This window comes from Lemur catta, chromosome 10, assembly GCF_020740605.2.
Source record: "Lemur catta isolate mLemCat1 chromosome 10, mLemCat1.pri, whole genome shotgun sequence".
Lineage (NCBI taxonomy): Eukaryota > Metazoa > Chordata > Mammalia > Primates > Lemuridae > Lemur > Lemur catta.
The window spans coordinates 87,411,286-87,418,013 of record NC_059137.1 but is presented as its reverse complement, the minus strand read 5'-3'; the positions used below and the strand labels follow the sequence as shown (position 1 = coordinate 87,418,013).

The 6,728-nt window shown below is 46.7% G+C and overlaps 1 long non-coding RNA gene across 1 annotated transcript; it reads left to right on the top strand.

The window, feature by feature from the left end:
- The first annotated feature begins 378 nt into the window (after positions 1 to 378).
- Positions 379 to 1,914, top strand: LOC123645864. Its single transcript, XR_006737728.1, has 2 exons — positions 379 to 559; positions 1,715 to 1,914. It is a non-coding gene; the product is annotated as an uncharacterized LOC123645864 (long non-coding RNA).
- Positions 1,915 to 6,728: the final 4,814 nt, after the last annotated feature.

The window sequence follows — 6,728 nt, the reverse complement described above, 5'->3', positions numbered from 1 at the left end:
CAGTGTCATAAGAGCTGAGCTTTGTTGAGTCCATCGCAGCTAGTTGGACAGAATCTGAGCGAGGTTCCGTCTCGTGAGCAACGCTGCTGCAGTCAGAGGTCTCCCACTGGCCATCTGTTTAATGGGTGCAGTGGCCAAAAAGTTAGTGCCATAGTCATGACAAGGTGCGTGAAACTTCCTGCTTTCAATCAGGGCTCGGATGTGGGCCCCATTTAGTGATTTCCTGGGCAAACCACAGATTGTGCCAATCATTTCAAAACTTCATCTGATGACTCAAACATTCTCAGAATGTTTTGCTGAATGATTTACACTACACAGTTTTTTATTGTAGAGCTCAGTTAATTTACAAAATAAAAGGGAATATACTTTTACTTTTGCATTTATGTCTTGATCTATGCATCCTGCATTTCTGTGCGGGTCATCATACGTGGTGAACACCAGACTTGTGCAGTCCTGTCTCCTGCCAGCCCCTTGCAGTTGGAGCTGGCCAAGAACCGTCTCCAGAGTCATTGCCTCCTAGTACCTCCTCTGGGGGAAATGCTGATGGCAGGAGGAGCACGTGAGTGTGGCTCTTTAGTTGCAAGCCAGAGAAATGAATCTGGTGAACTTAGAAGAAACAAAAAATATGAGAAGACTATTCAGTAGATCATAGTAATGGAATAGCAGGCAGCTAGGCCTGGAGAAGCTTGGGACCCCCAGCAGAGGGGCCATGTCGGCCAGCTCTTTGGAACCTCGTACAGGATGGCTCACTTCTTGCCCCTCTGCATCTGTGTGTCTCAGCTCAGGAAGCAAACTCCTGAGAATCAGACTGGCCAGCTGATTGCTGTGCCCACTCTCGTGGTTAGAGGGCCTGAGTGCTTGGAGCCTGAGCTGGCAACAGGGCACTTCTCTTGCCCAAGGAAGGGTAAAGGGATGTTGAGCTTGCAGTTCAGGGGAGGCCCGAGTTTGAATGGCCCTGGGGGAACAGAGCAAGGGCTTGGCCCACAGATGGTGGAGAATTGTGGCTGGGACCACCATATAAACCCAGGACCCCAGAAAGGCTACACACTCAGTGGCAGAAGATACTATTAATAGAAAAATTCACCCATTGCTAAAGGGTGACGGTAAGAATACATGTCTTTCTCGGCCCCAGCTCTGAGGGGAAAAAACATTCTCCCCTGTGAAGTTTCAGTCTCAAGCCTCAGTGTGGCTTTGACCTTTGCAATGTGTACTATCCATGGGATCCAGGAAACGAGTGTCCCTGGCTTGATGGCACCAGGGCACATGACAGAAGCAGCTTATAATGCCCCTGGAAGGAGGTGCCTCAGTCCAGGCCCCAGAGAGTGCCCAGCCCCCCCAAATATGAGCTCACAACCCAGCATCACAAAGCAGGCGTGCACGGACACAGCCACGCCAGCACCAGTCTCCCCGGCTGCAGACCTTGGCATGACTAGATCCAGAATATAAGGAAAGTTTGAGGAGAGAGAAAAAAGGAAATCGAAGCATGAAAAAGATGCTAAATACTATAAAGAAAGTGAATGGCTATTCAGGGTATAAAATTCTTTTTCCACTCAGCTGCTTTCAAGTTCTTTGCTCTGCACAACTTGAAGGCAGACTTAGTTATCAGTCGGTAGATCATTAAAATCATTTTTTGATGATAAATATATGTTTATTTGACATGTCACAGAAGGAGTACAAATAACTTCCATTCATACATACTTATTTCTGTAACAAGGTTTCTCCGGGGTGTAGAGTTAGAGACGGAGACAGAGGCAGAGACGTAAACCAGGCCACAGCGACGGTGAACTGCCACACCTCAGCGATAGGTGCTGTTCTGCCTCAGATATCTGAAGTAATTGAACAAAAAAAGCTCCAACCATCTCAAAAGGAATTGATTTCCAATAAAATTTTACTTTTTGTGTTTTAAATTATTTATCCAAATTTGTGATACATTTTTATTGTTTTGCTCTAACAATTGTACTACCAACTCAATCCAGAAGAAAAAAATATATATGTATTTAACTTTTGAACTTATGATCATGAGGAATTCTGTTCTATTTATACTGAATTGTTGCCTATGGTCCTGTAAGATAGAGCCTGCTATGCCAAACTGCCACAAAGTTTGTGGCTTAAAACAACAGAAATTTATTTTCTCACAGTACTAGAGGCCAAAAGTCTGAAATCAAGGTGTCAGCAAAGGCTCCAGGGGACGGTCCTGCCTCTTCCAGCATCTGCTGGCCCCAGGCATCCCGCGGCTGGTGTCTTGATGTGGTGGTCTTCCCTCGGTGTGTATGTCTGTGTCTCTAATCTCCCTCTCTTTCCTCTAATAAAGTTATTGGGCTTAGGGCCCACCCTAATCCAGGATGATCTCAGCTTGAGATCCTTAATTTAATTAGATCTGCAAAGATCCTATTTACAAATAAGGTCACACTCACAGGTATCAGGGTCTAGGGCTTGGACATATCTTTTGGGGAGACACAATTCAACCCACTATAGCTGCCAAGAATTAAAAAAAAATACATTAGGACACATTTTGTGAGAAAATCGGGTTAGAAATATGAGTTCAAGAAGAATAGTACTGGCCGGGCGAGGTGGCTCACACCTGTAATCCTAGCACTCTGGGAGGCCGAGGCGGGTGGATCGCTCGAGGTCAGGAGTTCCAGACCAGCCTGAGCAAGAGTGAGACCCCATCTCTACCAAAAATAGAAAGAAATGATTTGGACAGATAAAAATCTATATAGAAAAAATTAGCTGGGCATGGTGGCGCATGCCTGTAGTCCCAGCTACTCGGGAGGCTGAGGCAGTAGGATCGCTTAAGCCCAGGAGTTTGAGGTTGCTGTGAGCTAGGCTGACGCCACGGCACTCACTCTAACCCGGGCAACAAAGCGAGACTCTGTCTCAAAAAAAAAAAGAAAAGAAAAGAAGAATAGTACTGATGTAAAATTCCTGACTATTAATTTTATGGGTTTTTAAAGGGAAGCTGATAAGAATCAAATCATAAGATTTACTCTATACTGGAAATTACATTCTTCGTAACTAAGCTTATGATGAAATTTTTTAGTTGTTAATTTTGTAATACACAATGAAGTACATGATTTTTCAAAATTCTTACAGGGAGGATTAAAGAAAAAGCTTGTGAGCACACCTGCCACGGGACATCCCTGGCACCAGTCTCATGGGGCCTCCCGCGGTGGGCCAGGAGCCACCCAAGGAGGATGGAGCAACTGGCTCTTGGAGCAAGGTGGGGGGTAAGAGGTCGCCCCCGAATCCTGGCACAGCCGTTCTCCAGCCAGTGGTGGAGTCTAGCTTTGCACTGCCAGGCTCTGCTCTTGACGAGCGAAGGGTTTGTATTTGTTCTTCGTTTTTTAACCAGCATTTTCATCTGACCCTCCCATGTTGCATCCTCCGTGCATGGCTCTGTCCCAGCCTCCCAACAAGTCTCGCTCAGCAGGCTCCAAGGCTGGCTGCCTTGTGCTGGCTCCCTGGAGCAGAAAGTGACTCCTGAAGAGCTTCGTGTTATCACAGGCACAGATCAGCTGGAGGTAACAAGGGCCTCAGACCAACAGAGTCAGAGGCTGGCTGGTGGCTTGTCTCTGCTGTCACGGAGAGCTCCTTCTGACCATGGCATCCAGGGTAACAGATGAGATGTTCCTTGGTCCTCTGTGAGTGGGCAGCTGTTGGCGCTTGGCCCCTACCATTTTCTCTTCCCTCGGCCTCCCAGACGCCCCACTTCTCAGAAGCCACCGTGCCCTGTGTGATCAGTCACCCAGGAGGTGCTGCGTGGGGCAGGGCCCTGGTGCCTGCCAAGGACAGAGTCCTGTGGGGACCCCAGCACATCGGGAGGGCCAGGGCTGCCTGGGACAGACCGGAGGCTATTCTGCCAGAGGCCTCTCTGTGCATGCGCAAAGATGTGTTACGGGGTGGGGATGTGGGCGGTGGTCCTGCCCTGGGGACACTGACATCTCATGGTACTAATACTCTGATTGCCACATCTTATCATCTCCAATGCTTGTCCCCAACATCCCTTTCTACATCAGATGTAGTGTGGCCGACATACATTACATCAGGACTGAGCAATGTCAGAAGACAAGTTAGACAACAAGTATATAATACTTCTAATAATTAAACCATTCACTTTTTGGAGGAATAAGAACGTAATTACACATATTAAGAGAAAGGCAGCTGGCCCGTGAATAATGCAACGCAGTTGGTAATAAACAACAGGATTTCACTGGAGAGGTGGCAGAGTCCCTGACTGTTCTCTTTAGCTGTGCAACTAAGATTTTCATGCTTTTTAAAAATGTTGATTATTGTAACAGCACTGAAGCAAGTAACTGCAGTGGAAAGAAATTGTCCCAGAAGAGGCCGTCAAAAATATGAGCAAGTTAATCTGGAATTTAAATATTGTGGGCAGACCATAGCGTGGTTAATCCTTGGCCGGCCTCCTTTCTAGGGAACAAAACAGAATTTAGTGAGGTGGAAAAGATAATTTATTAAAGTGATAACTGTGGCCTCAAGGAATTCTGTAAATGTGACACCCAAGTCCTACCCAGGCTTTTTCAAAGCCTGCGTCCGGCTCTCAAAGCCCTTTACAAGTTTCTCTGTAACTCTGCACAGGCTGGCTGTGTTGGAAGGGACGAGAGCTGTCGCTACATGTCCGAATTTGAGGCTGGCCAACGTAAGGGCCTTGGGGATACTGAATTTCATCAGGAAAGGAGGCCAGAGGGAGAAAAAGTCCTTCCGAGGAGGGTTAATGGAGCCACTTCCTCACGGCCAAGGCCTTGGCGACAGCTGTGGGCGGGGGCCTGGGAGGAAGGTGCAACTCTGGACCGGCCCTTGCAGTCCTGGCCATGAAAAACATGGAAACAACCCAAATGTTCACACGCCAGTAAACAGGTGAGCAGATTGCAGGACATCCCTACAACAAAAGACTACTCAACAGGAAACTGAGCAGATCATTGACACACACGACATGGATGAGTCTCAGAAACATCACACTAAAGCGACATGTGCATGGACTATTCAGTATGTGGAAATGTGTCTGTGAGCAAGTCAAGAGTTTTGGTTTTGATTTTTTTAAGAGCATCAGATAGAACCCACATACCTGATTTTCAACTGTGTGAGCACACTGCCATGTACAGGAATCCAGAAAACAGAAAGGAAATTTGGGTTTTACTGGGCACTTTTTTCTAATGTTCATGTTGCATTTGCATACTGATATATCAGAACTGATGTGTCCTAGCTTTCTTAGAAATCTTGGCAGCCCGATCCTCACTCACCACCCTGTAGTCATTCCAATCCTATTGTCCCAGAGTCCGTTCCACCTCAGGGCCTTTGCATATGCTGTTCCCTCCACTGGAGCCCTGCCTTTGCCCCCAATTCCCTTCCACACACACCTCGTCTAGCCAATTCCTCTCCTCCCTTTAGAATTCAGAATTCACTGGCTCAGAGTTTTCCCTGGCTTCCCAGATGAGGTCAACCCCCCTTGCAGAACAATCTCATGGCTCCCCATACTTATCTTTCAAAGCACTCTAATGATGACAGCATCATTGTAACTTAAATAGTGAATCGTATTGCTTGGTGGGTCCTTCCCTCACAAGAATGGAAGCTCCAAATGGCAGGTGTCTCACCTGTCTTGCTCAACACCCAGAACCAGTACAGTACCTGGGACACAGTAGGAGATAAATAAATATTTGGTGGATAAATGAGTTAACAGGCCGATTTAAACAACATAAGTATTATGAGGTATTAGCAGCTGGTAGAGGGAGAGCTCCTCAATTCTAAACTCAGAGTAGCTGAAGCAGTGACTTGAACAATGTTTTGACTATTTGGTGCCCACTTCATGTGGGATTTACTCCAAGGACAGGGGAGGGGCCAGAGATAACAAACTCAGGTGGAGAAAACCTGCTGAGCGCTGCCTGTGGATTGAAGGATGCAGCCAGCCCAACTCTGCTCCCCAAGGCCCAGAGGGTGAGGGAGGTTTCACTGTAATACCAGAGGCCAGAGCAAGTCTCTGCTGAGGGCAGGCTATGATCACAGGTCTTTAATAAGGTTGCATTCCACTGAATCTATGTCCTTGCATGTTAGCGCAATGGTCTGAATGTTTGTGCCCACCCCCCAAGGTCACATGTTGAAACCCTAACCCTCAATGTGATGGCATTAGGCAGTGGGGCCTTTGGGGGGGTGGCTGGGTCATGAGGGTGGATAGAATCAGTGTCCTTCTAAAGGAGGCCCCAGAGAGCTAGCTAGGTCCCTACTCTCCACCATGTGAGGACACAGCAAGAGGACGAAGTCCAGTCTGTACACCAGGACGTGGCCCTCACCAGACACCAAATCTGCTGACACCTGGATCTTGGAGTTCCCGGCATTCAGAACTGGGAGAAATAAATTGTTGTTGTTTAAGCCACCCAGTCTACGGTATTCTGCTATAGCAGCCCAAATTGACTAATACATACTGAACTATATTAGGGCGAAATGATAGGATGTTGGGGAGTCGCTTCTATGTGAACAGATATCCACAGGAAAAATGAATTTTGACCCCTGCCACACACAGAGAGATAAGTTTGGGATGAATTATAGACCCCAAATAAAAACTAAAGCTATAAAACTTCTAGAGGAGAACATAGACTATATTCATTATTTTGATATAGACAAAGCCTTCTTAGACAGGGAAAAGCAAAAACCATAAAAGAAAAAATTGTTAAATTAGCCTTCATCAAAATGTGAAATTATTGTCCATTAAAAGACAT